Here is a 16,657-nt window from a genome sequence, read left to right as displayed (position 1 = left end):
TACATGGTTTCTGGCTCAAATATCTGACCAGTTTACATGCAATATTGGCCAGGCAACTGAATGAAATTTTACAAAAGGGCCAAATTGATGAATGGTTGACAACTGGAAAAACATACTTGATTCAGAAAGATGCAACTAAAGGAACAACACCTGAAAACTACAGACCAATAACATGCTTGCCAACAACCTTCAAATTACTCACAGGCATTATTGCAGATAACATGATGGATTATTTGGAAACAAACAACATCTTGCCAGTAGAGCAAAAAGGCAACAAAAGAAGGAGCAGGGGCACAAAAGATCAGCTTCTAATTGATAAAATGATATTAGAAAATTGTAAGAACAGAAAAACGAACTTGAATATGGTCTGGATTGATTACAAAAAGGCATTTGACTCACTGCCACATAGTTGGATCATAAAATGCTTAGAAACAACTGGCATTAGCAAAAATATTACATCCTTTACTGAAAAGGCAATGAAACAATGGAGAACTGAGTTGGCAGTAGGGAATGAGATCTACGGAATGGTTAATATCAAGCGAGGAATTTTCCAGGGTGATTCACTTTCACCTCTTCTCTTCATCATCGCAATGATCCCACTATCAGTAATCTTAAAAAAAATGAAATTAGGCTACCAAACAGCCAAAGAAGCTGAAAAAATTTCACATTTACTATATATGGATGATTTGAAACTCTATGGAAAGTCAGAAATAGAAATCCAATCATTGACAAACACAGTCCGAGTATTCAGCACCGATATTTCAATGCAGTTTGGCATGGAAAAATGCGCCACTGTATCCATAAAAAGGGGCAAAATCACTGCATGTGAGGGAATTGAAATGCCCAATGGCCAATTAATTAAATGCAAAGAAAATGAAGCCTACAAATACTTAGGCATTCTGCAGTTGGATAACATCAAGCATGGAGAAGTAAAAACTATTGTCAGGCGAGAGTACACCAACAGAGTTAGGAAAATTTTAAAATCTAAATTGAATGGTGGAAATACAATCAAGGCCATAAATACCTGGGCAATACCAGTTATAAGATACACAGCTGGTATAGTTAACTGGACACAAGCTGATTTGGACCTTTTGGACTGAAAAACCAGGAAACTAATGACAATGCACTACAGTTTACATCCACGTGGTGATACTGATAAACTGTATCTGTCCCGAAAATCAGGTGGCAGAGGATTATTACAAGTGAAGCAAACAGTTGAAGAAGAAAAACATGCACTGGCTGATTATTTAAAAGAAAGTCAAGAACATCTATTAATCGAAGTAAAGAACAAAAATCTACTGAAGGCCCAACAGACGAAACAAGAATACAGAAAAGATGTGATAAAATCAAGAATGGAGAGTTGGCAGAACAAAGCACTGCATGGCCAATTTCTGGAAAAAATAAAAGATAAAGTGGACAGTGAACAAACTTGGTTATGGTTAAAAACAGGTACATTAAAGAAAGAAACAGAGTCACTAATCCTGGCTGCGCAAGAACAAGCTATCCGCACAAATGCCATTAAGGCCAAAATCGAAAAATCCTCTGATGATGCCAAATGCAGACTTTGCAAAGAAGCTGATGAAACTGTTGATCACATACTCAGCTGCTGTAAAAAAATCGCGCAGACTGATTATAAATTGCGGCACAATTCAGTAGCACAAATGATCCATTGGAATTTGTGCAAAAATTATAATATTAAAACAGCAACAAACTGGTGGGAACATCAGCCTGAAAAAGTCACCGAAAATCAGATGGTCAAGATCTTGTGGGATTTTCGCATACAAACAGACAAAATACTGGCGCATAATACACCAGACATCACACTGGTTGAGAAAAATAAGGTCACAATCATAGACATCGCAATACCAGGTGATAGCAGGGTCGCCGAGAAGGAACATGAAAAAATAGCAAGATACCAGGACTTAAAAATCGAAATTCAACGACTATGGCACAAACCAGCAGTGGTAATTCCAGTGGTAATTGGCACACTGGGTGCTATTCCAAAAGCACTGGAATTACATTTAAAACAGTTAAAAATTGACAAAATCACCATCAGTCAAATGCAAAAAGCCGCACTGCTTGGATCTGCACGCATATTACGAAAATACGTTACAACGTCCTAGGCCCCTGGGTGGGGCCCGACTAGTAACCAATGCCAAATCCGGCAAAACAACTGGCCGCTGTGATACAATTGTATAATAATAATAATAATAATAATCCAACCTACCAAAAATAGCACTGTAGGAGACAGAGCAGGAATACAAGTCAAAATAGGCAAAAAATGTTAAGATTTTCTAGCTCATTGTAATATTCAAGATGGAAAATATTCTAGATGAGTTCAAATTGCCAGGATTAAATGGATTATATCCCAGGATTGTGAAGGAACTGGAAGATGTGATCTCAGAACTACTGAACAAAATCTTTCAAAGCTCTGGAGCATTGGGGACTGGAAATGAGATGTGGTTTCAATCTAGAAAAAGGGAATAAAAGAGGAGCCAGGAAACCACAGACCAATTAGCCTAACAACAATACCTAAGAAGATCCTGAAAACTATACTCAAGGAACACATTTGTAAGCATCTACAAACAAACAATACAATTACTAGAAGTCAGCCTCTAGTTTGGGTTTGTCAAAAACAGATCATGCCAGACAAACCATATTTCCTTTTTTTCTTTGACAAACTGACTAAATTAGTGGATCAGGGAAATGCTATGGACATAGTTTATTTAGACTTTAGTAAGGCAATAGATATAGTAGTTCACAGACAGGACAGAACAATGTGAGATAGACAGTATCATCATCAAATGGAATAACAACTGGCTGACCAGCTGCACATAGCAGATAGTCCTAATGATACTGAATCTACATGAAGGGAAGCATGCAGGGCGTATTTCCAGGTACAGTCTTTGGCCCAATATTCTTCAAAATCTTTGTAAGAAGAAGATAGAAGAGAACCAATCAAATATGCAGATGACACCAAGCTGAGGGGAGGGGGGAGTAGCTAACATTTTGGATCATGGACTCAAATTTCTAAAGGATCTTGACAGATTTGAACACTAAACTCTACCCAACAAAATGCAATTCAGTGGTGGTCCTACACGTAGGTAAGAAAAATCAAATGTACAGATATAGAATAGGTGGTACTTGGTTCAATAGCAGCAACTGTGAGAGGGTTCTAGGTATTCCTAATGGATCACCATTTCAGTATGAGCCAGTAGTATTCTGCAGCTGCCAAAAAAGCCAATGCAGTTGTAATATCCCATCAACGGGAAAGTACCAAAATTATGTGAAATCATAGAACTGCTTTATATTTCACTAATAAGATCACACTCGGATTACTGCATTCAGTTCCTGTCACTCCAATACAAAAAAGATGCTGAGACGTTAGAAAAAGTACAGAGAAAAGCAACACAGATGACAAGGAATCTGGAGGCTAAACTGTACGATGAATAGTTGAGAGAAGTATGTACATTTAATCTAGTAAAGAGAAGGACTAAGGGTGGCATGATAACAATGTTTCAATACTTGAATGGCCATCACAGAGAAGAAGGAGTTGACCTAATCTCCACACCACCTGAGGGCAGAACAAGGATAGAAGATCAGTAAAGAGGGAGACAACCTAGAACTAAGGAGAATTACTCCTGACATTAAGAACTATTAATCAGTGGAATGGCTTCCCTTCACAAGTTCACTGGAGGGTTCGAAGAAAAGACTGGACAACCATTTGTCTGAAAATGATGTCCTGCTTCAACAGGATACTAGACCCTTGCAATCCTGTTATTTTATGTAATTTTATATTATTCTAAGTTGCAGGATATCAGAAAGTTTATCCTTGAGAGGAGAAGTTTGAGGGACAATAGAAATACCCATCAAATAACATGAAATAATATCACTGAGAAGAAAGTTGAGGACTACCTGATAGTGTGATACATGGGATACAATATTTCTTTTAAATTAGAAGAAGGAAGATTTGTTTTGATTCTTTTTCTTCGTGTGCCATATCTGTCATCGGACGTTGGCAATCATGTTGGTAATCCTATTTTTATCAACAGCCACACGAAAATGTGCTGCTGAGTTTTGTCCAAACCAGTTCCTTAGATTTTGAAACTGTGATGTTCTTCTTCTGCCTGGACCTCATTTGCCTTCAATTTTTCCCTGGAGGTTTAAGTGAAGTATGCCATATTTTTCCAAAATATTCTAACTTTTGCTTTTTTATGGTTTTGATTATTTCTCTTGGCCTTCCTAGGTGGCTTATCACCTCCACTTTTCTTTTGATAGAAAAACAAAATCTTAATTGTAATAGCAATCCAACAGTGGTACAATTTATCCACTGTAATAATAGCTTCTCTAGATAGCCAATTGTTGGTGATGCTTTATTTGGATTCTTCAACTGAGCAGGGGCATTGGATTTGGTTGTATAAGTGTCTCCTTCTAACTTTATAATTCCATGATTTACAATCATGAGCAACGTGCAATAAGAAAATAAAGAACCCAAAGGTCTATATAAGAGATTTATTGGAACCAACACTGACAAGTCCATTTAAAAAGTTAATAAATAAAAAACAGAGTCCAATAATTTGGGGGCAGTGTCATGCAAAGGAAATTATAACAACCAAGGGACTGTGAGACCTAGCGATGTAGAGATAAGGAAGATGACCTTGACGTATATGAGCTCTATTAGCAAAAAGACAAGGAGTAAAACATATCTTAAATGCACAACAAACAATTTTAGTATGTGGGTCATATACATACTGCCCTGATACATGAAATATACGAAGGGGAAAGAGGTATAGCACAACCAGACTTGCAAGATTTTGGCAGTGAAGCCAATAGAGTGACTTTGGCCCAGGGAAACTTTCTTTCTTTCTTTCTTTCTTTCTTTCTTTCTTTCTTTCTTTCTTTCTTTCTTTCTTTCTTTCTTTCTTTCTTTCATCCGTTAAATTTATATGATGCCCATTTCTGATTCAAGGCAATTCAAACAGAACAGAATCTCACAGGATGATGATGATGATGATGATGATTAGGAAAATAGGAAGAAGGAGCTGTATACAAGGAGCCAAGGTGGCGCAGTGTGTTAAATACAGCACTGCAGGCTACTGCTAGATCAGCAGGTCAGCGGTTCAAATCTCACCGGCTCAGGGTTGACTCAGCCTTCCATCCTTCCGAGGTGGGTAAAATGAGGACCCAGATTGTTGGGGGCAATATGCTGACTCTCTGTAAACCGCTTAGAGAGGCCTGAAAGGCCTATGAAGCGGTATATAAGTCCACTGCTATTACAACCTTCAACTGTATCAAATAAAGCTAGTATATGCATCAAATCAGTATCTCTCTATATACATAAATGCACTTGTAAAGGGATATACCTGCAATTTACTGTTGTACCACCTTTGGAAAAGGCTGCAGCTGGTAGATTTGCTAAAACTGGGAAAAAGTAAATTTGGCCATAACTTTTACTTGTATGTCTGGAATACCCCAGAATGTGTATTAACTTTTTCTGAGAAAGAGCAATCCTTTACAGCTATGTTTCTCAACCTTGGCAGCTTTATGATGTATGGACTCCAACGCCCAGAATTCCCTAGCCAACAATGCTGGCTGAAGAATTCTGGGAGCTGGAATCCATACATCTGAAAACTTCCAAGATCCAGAAGCACTTGCCAGAGTTATTGCTGATACAACTGTTGTGGAATAACTCAGCTTTTGAACCCATTGTTTGTTAAGATTCAGTCTCCAGCTACTGCAAAGAAACAAAACAAAAACAACCTTACTCTACATCTCCTGAACAGCCTAAGTATCTTCTGATCCCAATAAATCCCATGTTGAAGATACCATAACTCAGGCAAGTTGTGATCTCCTGTGTGAATCTCCTTATGAATTCACTTTGTCTGAATTATGTGGTCATATTACTACAGCATTTTGATATTATATGATATTTGTTATTGTACTTGAGGGAAAATTTCAGAGGAAACAGAAGCAGATGGTAGGCCACTTGCCATCGCTCTTTGCATTCTACTCTGCTGTTCCAACTGGAAGCTATGGCATTAAAAAAGGCAGAATGGAAATTAGATACTCTGAACTGGATGACACCTATTACAAGACCTTGAAGACCTTTGGATGAAACCTCTATCACTGAATAGTTTGAATGCCACAGAGGCCAATAAAGCTCTGTGTCATTTAATAGCGTGCCATTAAACAGCCCTCACACAAAGAATAAGCATCAATACGTTTCCCTTTCCTTGGAATTAGAGGATTTGAAATAGATTGAAAACGGGGGAGAGGCTACATCAATAGCTTATGGCACATATTCTCTAAGTTGTCCACTAAATTTTAATGAGCTATTTTAAAACAAAACATCTTATTTAAAGCTACTTGGGAAGGTCATATATTTAAATAAAAGTGGCAAAAATATGCTAAATCAGGACACACACACACACACACACACACACACACAGGTTAGAGAGGAATGGAGAAAGAGGTGAAAGCTGTAAAAGTTCTTTTCTTCTTCTGAAACACAATCCTGCAGTGTCTATTTAGGTGTCAGGCTTCTTCCTAAAATGAGATGCCTCACAAGCAGTGATATAGGAAAACAACGCCAGCTAGTTAGTGTGTTGCTCTTAGCAAAACCATTAGGGAAAGGTTCCCCTCACACATATCTGCTAGTTGTTCCCGACTCTAGAGAGCCAGTGCACATTTCCTTTTCAAAGCCGAAGAGCCGACACTGTCCGAAGACATCTCAGTGGTCATGTGGCTGGCATAACTAAACGCTGAAGGAGCACGGAACGCTGTTACCTTCCCACCAAAGGTGGTTCCTATTTTTTCTACTTGCATTTTTTTACATGCTTTCGAACTGCTAGGTTGGCAGAATCTGGGACAAGTAACAGGAACTCATTCTGTTACGCGGCACTAGGGATTTGAACTGCCAAATTGCCAACCTTTCTGATCAACAAGCTCAGCATCTTAGCCACTGAGCTACCTTGTCCCCCAAAACCATTAACATATCCAACTATTGCAGTATATAAGAAGCAGGATATCAGAATTAAGTTCAAATCCTATCTTTTTTTCTTCTAGGTAGAGGTTCTGAATGTCCACAGGGAAAACCTTGGGTCCCAAAATAAGTCAAGATGGCAACTATGTGACACACATAAGCTTGTTTAGCCTACAGTCCAGTAAATTAGTAAGACTTTATTCATCTCATTTAACTTAACATATATGATATTTGTTGTTAATTCTCATTTGGCTTAGGGAATATCAGAAGCTGTGCTTGTTCAAAAGAACCAGGAATGGTTGTGGCTGCAAGTGTCCTATTATACAGATAATATCAGTTTGGTATTAATTCTTTAAAAATGTTATATTATTCATGCTCCAGTCTATCACTGAGCTTTATTATTTTTTAAATTACATATTTAAATGATGTTTCATTTTCTGTTACCATTTGATTAAAATAATCTCTGTGTTCATCAATTAATTCAGTTACTTTCCTAAGTAATTAGATATGTCATTTTTTTCAGGGTTATTAGATGTATCTATTTTTTTTAAAAAAAAATGATGAGAAAGTTCATACTTCACTATATACAAAACTCGGCATTCCATCTATATATACATAGTTGCAGAGGTGGTATTCAGCAGGTTCTGACCAGTTTTGGAGAACCGGTAGCGGAAATTCTATTTAATTCTATCTCATTATCTGAAATTATCATTTAGTTTGGAGAACCGGTAAATACCACCTCTGACTGGCCTTGCCCCATCTAGTCTCTGCTGCCTGAGTCCCAGCTGATCAGGAGCAAATGGGGATTTTGTAGTAACCTTCCCCTGGAGTCGGGTAGGAATGGAGATTTTACAGTATCCTTCTCCTGCCAGGCCCACCAAGCCATGCCCACAGAATCAGTAGTAAGCAATTTTTAATCCCACCACTGCATAGATGGTCTGTGTCAGATATTTTGCACCCTGAAGAGTCCATGTCCAAATTCTAGAACTGCAGATCAAACTGAAGAAACTTCTGCTTTAGAAATTAATACTGAACTTTGTGGACCCTTGGTTGGAACCGATAATAATGCTATTATCTATGTTCCTAATGGATCTCTATTTTTTGTCTACCCTAAGTAGAACAATAAGTGATGTATTGATCAAGTAACTAAGTAGAAATAAAACAACCAGCCTATGGTTGCAGTAATATTTTACTGGAATAATGCTACAATGTCCTTATCATCAGTAAGAAGAGATTGTTATTACTGTTTGTCAGGTCGATGATAAAATATATTTTGCCTTTATTGCTTTTGGATAATATTTATCTCATTCGATCTCATTATCTGAAATTATCATTTAGTGATTGCAACACAGTAAGAAACAGGACATCTTCTATATACCAAGCATCACATTGCTTTCTTAATATTTTTGTTAAGTCAGGAAGTGAAATAAAAGTCAATTTGTATTGTATTTGCTGCTGATGCTTCCTAGAAATCTTTTGTATCCCATTGGTCTTCCCAATAATCCTTCTTTAAGTCCACTGAATGGCCTTTTAGCTTATTATAGACTGTGCTTGAATTAACAGAGCTGGTCAATTTCCATTTGTACCCTGGAAAGGGTATTAAGATTTATTTAGAATGAACCTGCACTCATTACTTTCATCTCTTACACAGAGAAAAACTTTTTGGAACAGATCAGATATCAGATCTCAACTACTATGGCTATATGTTGGTGCAAAATAATGTAGTATAGATGTGTAATATTTAACATCTGAACAGAAATAATTTTTGAGGGAAACACAGCAATTAGTAGCCCAACAGACGATACTGGAAATTATATATATATATATATATATATATATATATATATATATATATATATATATCTATATCTATATCTATATCTATATCTATATCTATATCTATATCTATATCTATATCTATATCTATATCTATATCTATATCTATATCTATATCTATATCTATATCTATATCTATATCTATATCTATATCTATATCTATATCTATATCTATATCTATATCTATATCTATATCTATATCTATATCTATATCTATATCTATATCTATATCTATATCTATATCTATATCTATATCTATATCTATATCTATCTATCTTATATACATATATATATATATATATATATATATATATATATATATATATATATATATATATATATATATATATATATATATATATATATATACATATATATGTGTTATTATTTGTGCTGATAAATAAATAAAGGAAGACTAGTATAGATCTATTTCAAGCTATTTAGCTCTCATCAGCTAGCCATATCCTTACTGGGATTCGAACCTGTATAACACAAATAACACAAATATAACAAAGGCAACAGTAAAAATATTGGGTTTCTGTCTGGATGGACTCTTGTGACGAGCCTAATGACAGAGAGTGGAAGTGTGACCTTCCTCCCACACTTGGGCATACCAGGGGTTGTGACTTTAAGTATATACATATATATATATATATATATATATATATATATATATATATATATATATATATATATATATATATATATATATATATATATATATATATATACATACATACATACATACATACATACATACATACATACATACATACACACACACACACACACACACACACACATACATACATATATATATATATATATATATATATATATATATTGGATTAAAGAGCAGTGTAATGTCTCATAAAGAATTACTTCTATTCTAAAACATCTGAGATTTTGGAATGTGCTTCTATGTTCTAGAGTGACAAATGCCAAACATTGTGGATGCTTGAGAAAAGCCTGGAGTTCTAGATAACTAATATTAAGGTGCACAGCAGGGGTAGTTGGCAGCTTCAGAAGCAGCTGAGAGTTTATTTTTTCTTCCTATGTGAATTTCCAAACTTACAGAGTAGGATGCATTTAAACTGAGAAGTGACTCACTCTACAGCTCAATTTAAACAGGCAGCTAATTTCTCAAGATCTAATAGCAGAAGGTGGACATACTGACTCTAGATGACTCATATGAAACAATATGTTTAATGCAGTTTTTAAAAACAATATGAAATTCTGACTCTGGACCACTAAAAAATCTCAGATTGCAAATTCAGGCACTAATTTCAATTTGTTTGCCTGTTTCTCAGGGATCAGAATATTTTCCTTTGTCTTGTAAGAACTCCAACAATGGTTTCCAAGTTGCAAGAAATTTAGTGAAATTATTGTCTCAAAGCAAAGCGGTCACTTTTACTATCTCAGCTAGCTCCAATAGTTTCAAAATCCATTCTTCCACTGTGAGTATATACTTTTTTCTTTCCAGCTTTGAGCATAATAGCAACCTTGCCATTGATGACATGTATAAAAGTCCCATTCACAAGCAAGAATATTACGATTTTCTTGGACATCCAAAATGAAGGGTTGTTCTTCGTGTTTTCAATAGCTATGTAGCAAATCACACAAATTTAAAAAGAAAAGAAAAGAAAAGAAAAGTGTCACACAACATTGTTTGGGTGTGTTTCACTTTACACTTACTTTTACCATTTCAGTCCCTGTTTCCTCATATTCTTTCTCAGCCCTTTTTATTTTTTCAGTGAGTTATGTTTATCTCTAACACAATCTAATATATGTACAAATTCAAATAGAAGCCAGTCCCAAAGAATAGAATGGAAGAATTAACAAATCATTCTAGTTATTTCTTCATATTATTTAAACTGCTTTCCATCCAAAAGAGAGCATCTCTTCTTATTCTACAAATCATATATTTTCCTAGGAATTTCATGCAGAATTTTGTCAAAACTAGATTTGGTATTCTAAGTATGGTCTCACCAATGTGTTGTAAAGCTGTACTTTCACTTCTCATTGTCTTGATGCTATCCTTCCATTGATGTAGCCTAGGACTGCATAGGTATTTTTGGCAACTGCACCTCACTGCTGCCTCATACTTAAGTGGTGTTCTACTAGGATAGTTTTTCACCCTCTGGAGCCTTCAGGAGGCTTCCCTGAAGCCTCCCGAGGGCGAAAAATGGCCCAATGTACAAATCAGAAGTCCGTTCCCAAACTTTCAGTTTGCGTGTTGGGTGTTTTTTTGCCCTCCGGAAGCTTCAGGGAAGCCTCCTGAAGGCTCTGGAACATGAAAAACGGCTTTACAGACCACCCAGAAGTTCAAGAATGGTGACTTCCAGTTTGTCCGTAGGGCCATTTTTTGCCCTCTGGAGCCTTCATGAAGCTTCCCTGAAGGCTCCAGAGGGCAAAAAATGGCCCTACGGACAAATCAAAAGTCACTTCCAGGTGACTTCTGGAAGTAGCTTCTGGTTTATCCATAGGGCTATTTTTCGCCCTCCAGAGCCTTCAGGGAAGCTTTATGAAGCCTCCAGAGAGCCTCTGGGGTGGGGAGGCTGTTTTCGCCCTCCTCAGCTTCCTAGAAAGCCTCTGGAGCCTGGGGATAGTGAAAAATGGGTCCATCATGGGCCAAAAGTGTGTGTGTGGGGGGGGGGGCAGGGATCGTGCGCCCATGCACACAGGAGGTTGTGGGCATATCATTATGGGTGTGGGCATGCCCATGGATGACCTCCTTTGTTCCCCCCACTTTGACACACAATCAGAAAAAGGTTAGCTATCACTGTACTAGGACATCTAGATCTCTCTCACAATTACTACTATTGAGCCAGGCACCACTTATCCTATACCTATGCATTTGTCTTTCCTACCTAGGTACCTTTACTACCTTACTTTTATCACAATTGAAACTGCATCTTGTTGGATAGGGCTCAATGTGCAAGTTTGTCAAGATCCTTCTGAATCTTGAGCATATTTTCTAAATTATTAGTTACTCTTGGTGACATCTGCAAATTTGATGAGTTCACCATCTACCCATTGGTGGGATTCAGCTGGTTCACACCAGTTTGGGTGAACTGGATATTAAATCCCCCCTCCCCACTATCAAAGTGGATCCTGGGTGCTGCACTGCAACGGAGAAACAGGCAACAGAGTGGCCTGCGTGTGGTAAGGAGAAGGCTGCTTTCGCTCCTCCTTCCCTCATGCTGGCTGCTCTGTTGCCTATTTCTCCATTGCAGCACAGTGCCCAGGATAGGGGGGATAATTTAACAACCATTTTGCCCAGAATCAGGTTGGCCATCATGTCCCAATGTGTGGTGGAGCTGGAGGATGGGGATGGGCCATGCCTCCCATGACAGCCAACCTGAACCTGGGCAAACTGGTTGTTAAACTATTTGTATCCCACCCCTGAATCTATCCCTTTATCCAGTTCATTTATGAAGATGTTGAAGAGCATTGGGACCAAGACAGAATCTTGCCTCCCTCCATGTAGATGTAGTCCATTGAAGACTATTCACTGAGTGCAATTAGTCAGCCAATTTTAAATCCATCTGGTGGTGGTACTATCTATTTCATATTGTCTATCTTACCAAGAAGATTGTGGTCTACTTTGTCAAATGTCTCACTGAAGTCCAAGTATACTATGTCCACAGCATTTTGATGATTCACTAATTTATTTACTTTATCGAAAAAGGCAATAAGGTTTGTTCAGCATAATCCATTTTAAGAAACCCTTGCTGGCTTCTAGTAATCATCTTGCTTGTTTCTAGGTGATCACAAATCCTCCGCTGAATTATCTTTTTCAAGATTTTCTCAGGTATTGAAGTCAAGCTGATTAGCCTATAATTTCCTGGATCCATTGTTAACCCTTATTGTATTTCTAGTATTTCCCTTGTGTTACATAAGCTTTAAAAACAATCCTATTTTCTATTTCTCATTTTTTTTCTGTGTTAAAAACCACTTTTTAACATCTTCCTAGCTGTGAAAATAATTCAGTGTAGGTTATTTTACAATTCTCTTATTTACAAGTTGACAAAAATAATCATAAATACAATTGTGACTAACTTTAAAAGAAACTAGGGACCCCCCTAGGAGTTGTCCAAAACTTCTCAGGGGTCCATGAAATCAAAATTACTTACCAGCCTCTGTTGAAAAATAATACAATATCAAATCCCATCAAACAAACATGAGAAATGGTAGTGGCAGTGAATGTAACTTTTTTTTTCATTTTAAATACAGTAAGTCTCAATAAATATAAATATGCAAAAAAAGTTCATTTGGGATCCTTGATAATGATTAAAAGTGAGAGAAAAAATATTTAAGGAACACTGAGCAATTGGGCAAAAGTGGCACGCTATTGGTGGAAATGGAACTGAAATCATGTTTTTGAAAATAAAAACTGCTTCATCATTCCTCTAGTACAGGGGTGTCAAACCCGATTTCATTGAGGGCCATATCAGGATTGTTTGACCTTGGGAGTCTGGGGTGGGTGTGGCCAGAGTGGCCATGGCCAGGCTTGATGTCACTCATGTTGGGTGGCCCAATCGCTCTGCCCGAGAAGACAGGCTCCCAAACTCTGTTTTCAGCTGCGAGGGCCTCCTGCAACCCTCTGCCAATGAAAATAGAGCCTGTGGTCCACTTGAGCTCTATTTTCACTGTCAGAGGCACCAAGGGGTGGTACTTTGCTGTTTCCAGCTCACAGGTTGCTTAGATCTGGCCCAAGGGCCTTGCGTTTGACACCCCTGCTCTAGTATTTCTGCTATCCTGTCCTTATTTGCCCAGTCCATGACATCCAGCTCTCAGTTAAATCTTTCACAAAGATCTTATGATCTTTGCCCTGATAATGACTTGAATGGAAATATTTAGGATTAGGATTTATTATATTTATATGCCGCTCTTTTCCCCGAAGGGGACTCAGGGCGGCTCACAATTCAGTCAGGGAAGAGGGTACAGACAGGGGATAAAAAGACGAACATAACAATACACAATTTAAAACACACAACAACCATACCATTCGAGGAGGGGGGCAAAAGCTTTTTAGCCCCAGGCCTGTCGGAACAGCCAGGTTTTAAGGGCTTTGCAGAAGTCCTGGAGGGTGGTGAGGGTTTGAATCTCCACGGGGAACTCGTTCCAGAGGGTCGGAGCAGCCACAGAGAAGGCTCTCCTCCGGGTAGTCGCCAGTCGGCATTGGCCAGCGGATGGAATTCGGAGGAGGCCTAATCTGTGGGATCTGATCGGTCTATTGGAGGTAATTGGCAGCAGGCGGTCTCTCAAGTACCCAGGTCCAATACCATGAAGGGCTTTATAAGTAACAATTGAATTTGCCCTTCAATTGTTTAATGTGTTGAAAATAATATTCTTCTGGCATGGCAAATTACTTCCAGGCATTTTTGTTGGGATTAAAAGAAAATAATGGCTGTGAATTTGTGAATAAGGTTAGAAATTATAGAATTTTCAAGGGAAAAACATTTTAATGTGTGCCAAAACTGTACCAAGCCCCCATTCCAGCATGATCCATCTAGTTTTCATGACAGATCTCCTACTGCTTTTCATAAGGAAGCTTTTAAATTGCATCCATTCAGATTTCCTGGCAATCATGGAGCCAGCATGTTAATCGTTTCCTGCCAGGGGAATATTTCATTCCCACGTGGAGTTAGTTTGTTCAGTAGACATGACATGCCCCTCATGATTTTGGATCAGTGGCAAAAGTTTTGAACAATAGCTGTTGCAATATAGGTGGTGCCAAGTAATAAAACCAAGAGTAGTAGACAAGGGAACTCTGAAGGAGGAACAGGAAATGTGGAGGAGGTAAAATGATGGGTTCCTAGAGAGATTAAGAACTGCTCTGTAAGACCGGAGGGTAATAAAATGTTCTGTTTTTATTAGATGGGGAATTGTTCCATTGAACAAACCTGAATCACACAAAATAGAAATGTTCTCATTTTTATCCTGGGGAGCCCCCAGATGCGAAGAAGCATGAATTCCACTATTCCTACAAAGCACAGCAAAGCTGGCCATGTTTGCATCCATATAAACAACATCTTTCCAGCTTTCTGGAAAACAAAAGAATGATATACTTCTGTCCCTTGATTCAAGTGAAAATAAGGAACAGTTGATAAGCAGAGTGAGATCTGATCCAGACAGTGTTGTCCCATGGATACAGAATGCTTACGCCAGATCTCCCTATGTGATATTCATAACCTCCCTTTACCCCAAGTGCAGATCAGGAAAAGTGTTGGTTAGAAAATGCTGGGCATTAGAGTCTATTGTTTGAGAAGCGTGAGAGATCATGTATATGCCAAGATTTTCTCCTTTTTGCTAGCAATTTCCCCCTCAAAATTGTATATTTTCTCAAATGTCTAGGTTGCTTTCCAGATACCCTTTTCTCCCAGCTATGATTGATTCTAATATGTATTGCTTGCACGGGATAATCTTTTGGAATTGCTCCTTGGGATTGCTCTTGTGTAGACATCAACCATCATTATTGATTCAAAAGAGCCCTCCTTGCTGTCAAACAATGGTGTTTGCCAGAAGAACAGTTTTTCCATCTCTTTTAACCATCATTTCTTCACATGTTCTCTATGGAGCATTTGCTCTTCTGTCCTTATCAAAACATGCGTCAAGACAATGAGAAGTTCAAAGAGAAAGAATTCTAAGTTTTCAAACAAATATAATGTTATAAGTATTGTAAAAGCATGAATATCACACAATAGAAAATATTTTGGCTTTAGGTTCATGATGTTGCTACTATTCCTACAGATAATGATAATTCATTCTTGAGTATAGAAACTTAGTGATAATTCTCTGATTTCTCCAAGACACTTTAAGCAAGCACTGTGCTCTAATCTGCATTTGAAAAGTCTCTTTTGAAATATGAATCTTACCAAATTACTTGTTGTTTCTTAAGTCCAATGCAGAATAGAAGGACAATTGTTGTACTGTTTAAGGTTGGCATGGTTCAGGTGATCTCCCTGAAGATCTCATGGGATATAGGAAGTGAAACCTTCTTGACCATAACACATGGCTTGTGGAATATTATTCTCCCCAAGATCTATCTGGCCCAGATCCTGACCATGTTTTAAATAGTCCTGAAAACTTGGCTGTTCCCCTAAGCTTCAAGTTAGAATGTGTGGGGTCCTGTGTATTTTACTACATTGGAATGTTGGCCTTTTAAGTTTAATGAAATAAAATAAATGTTAAGAAAGGTTAAGAAAGTTCAGTGACAGGTAACCAATCTGGACTTTCAAGTTTTGTTTATAGACAATGCTACTTTATTATATGCTGTCATATTTGCTACTGAAAACAGATTGGCCAGCATCCATATCTGCTTTGTTCTTTATTGAAAAGGCACAGGAAAAAAATAGTGGGTATACATTAGTATGAGTAACATACCAGAAGTGCACAGTGTTTCCATCTGTTTTACTGCTTTGACTCTGCAGCTACCATTTTGAAAGACTACAGATGTCCAAGCTGCCAAGGAATGATAATGGAAGGCTTTTAGCTATGGCCTATGTTTACCTTAGATAAACTGGAATTTCACCATTGTAAAATTAGACTTTCCATTATCTGCATACATGTGCCTTGTTCTTTCTCAATAATTTGTTTTGCAAAGATGACCATTTGAGTGGCAAGTTATATTCAAGGAATGGGAGAACTGCATGTAAAAATGGCATTTTCAATCTCCAGAAGAGTCAGGAAAAAAAATGGCCTACATTTCAGAGGAATTAAAAAACAGGTGGTCTCTGGGATGATTTTGAATTGTAAAATATGGTATAAACCTTCTCTTTCAACCATACTGGCTAGAGCCATTGGAAGTTAAGGCAAGATCACCCAGAATTTGTC

The sequence above is a fragment of the Thamnophis sirtalis genome, unplaced genomic scaffold, assembly GCF_051295495.1.
Source record: "Thamnophis sirtalis isolate CommonGarterSnake01/CBP01778 unplaced genomic scaffold, rThaSir2_p1.2 scaffold_6, whole genome shotgun sequence".
Classification (NCBI taxonomy): domain Eukaryota; kingdom Metazoa; phylum Chordata; class Lepidosauria; order Squamata; family Natricidae; genus Thamnophis; species Thamnophis sirtalis.
This window is presented reverse-complemented; position numbering follows the sequence as displayed.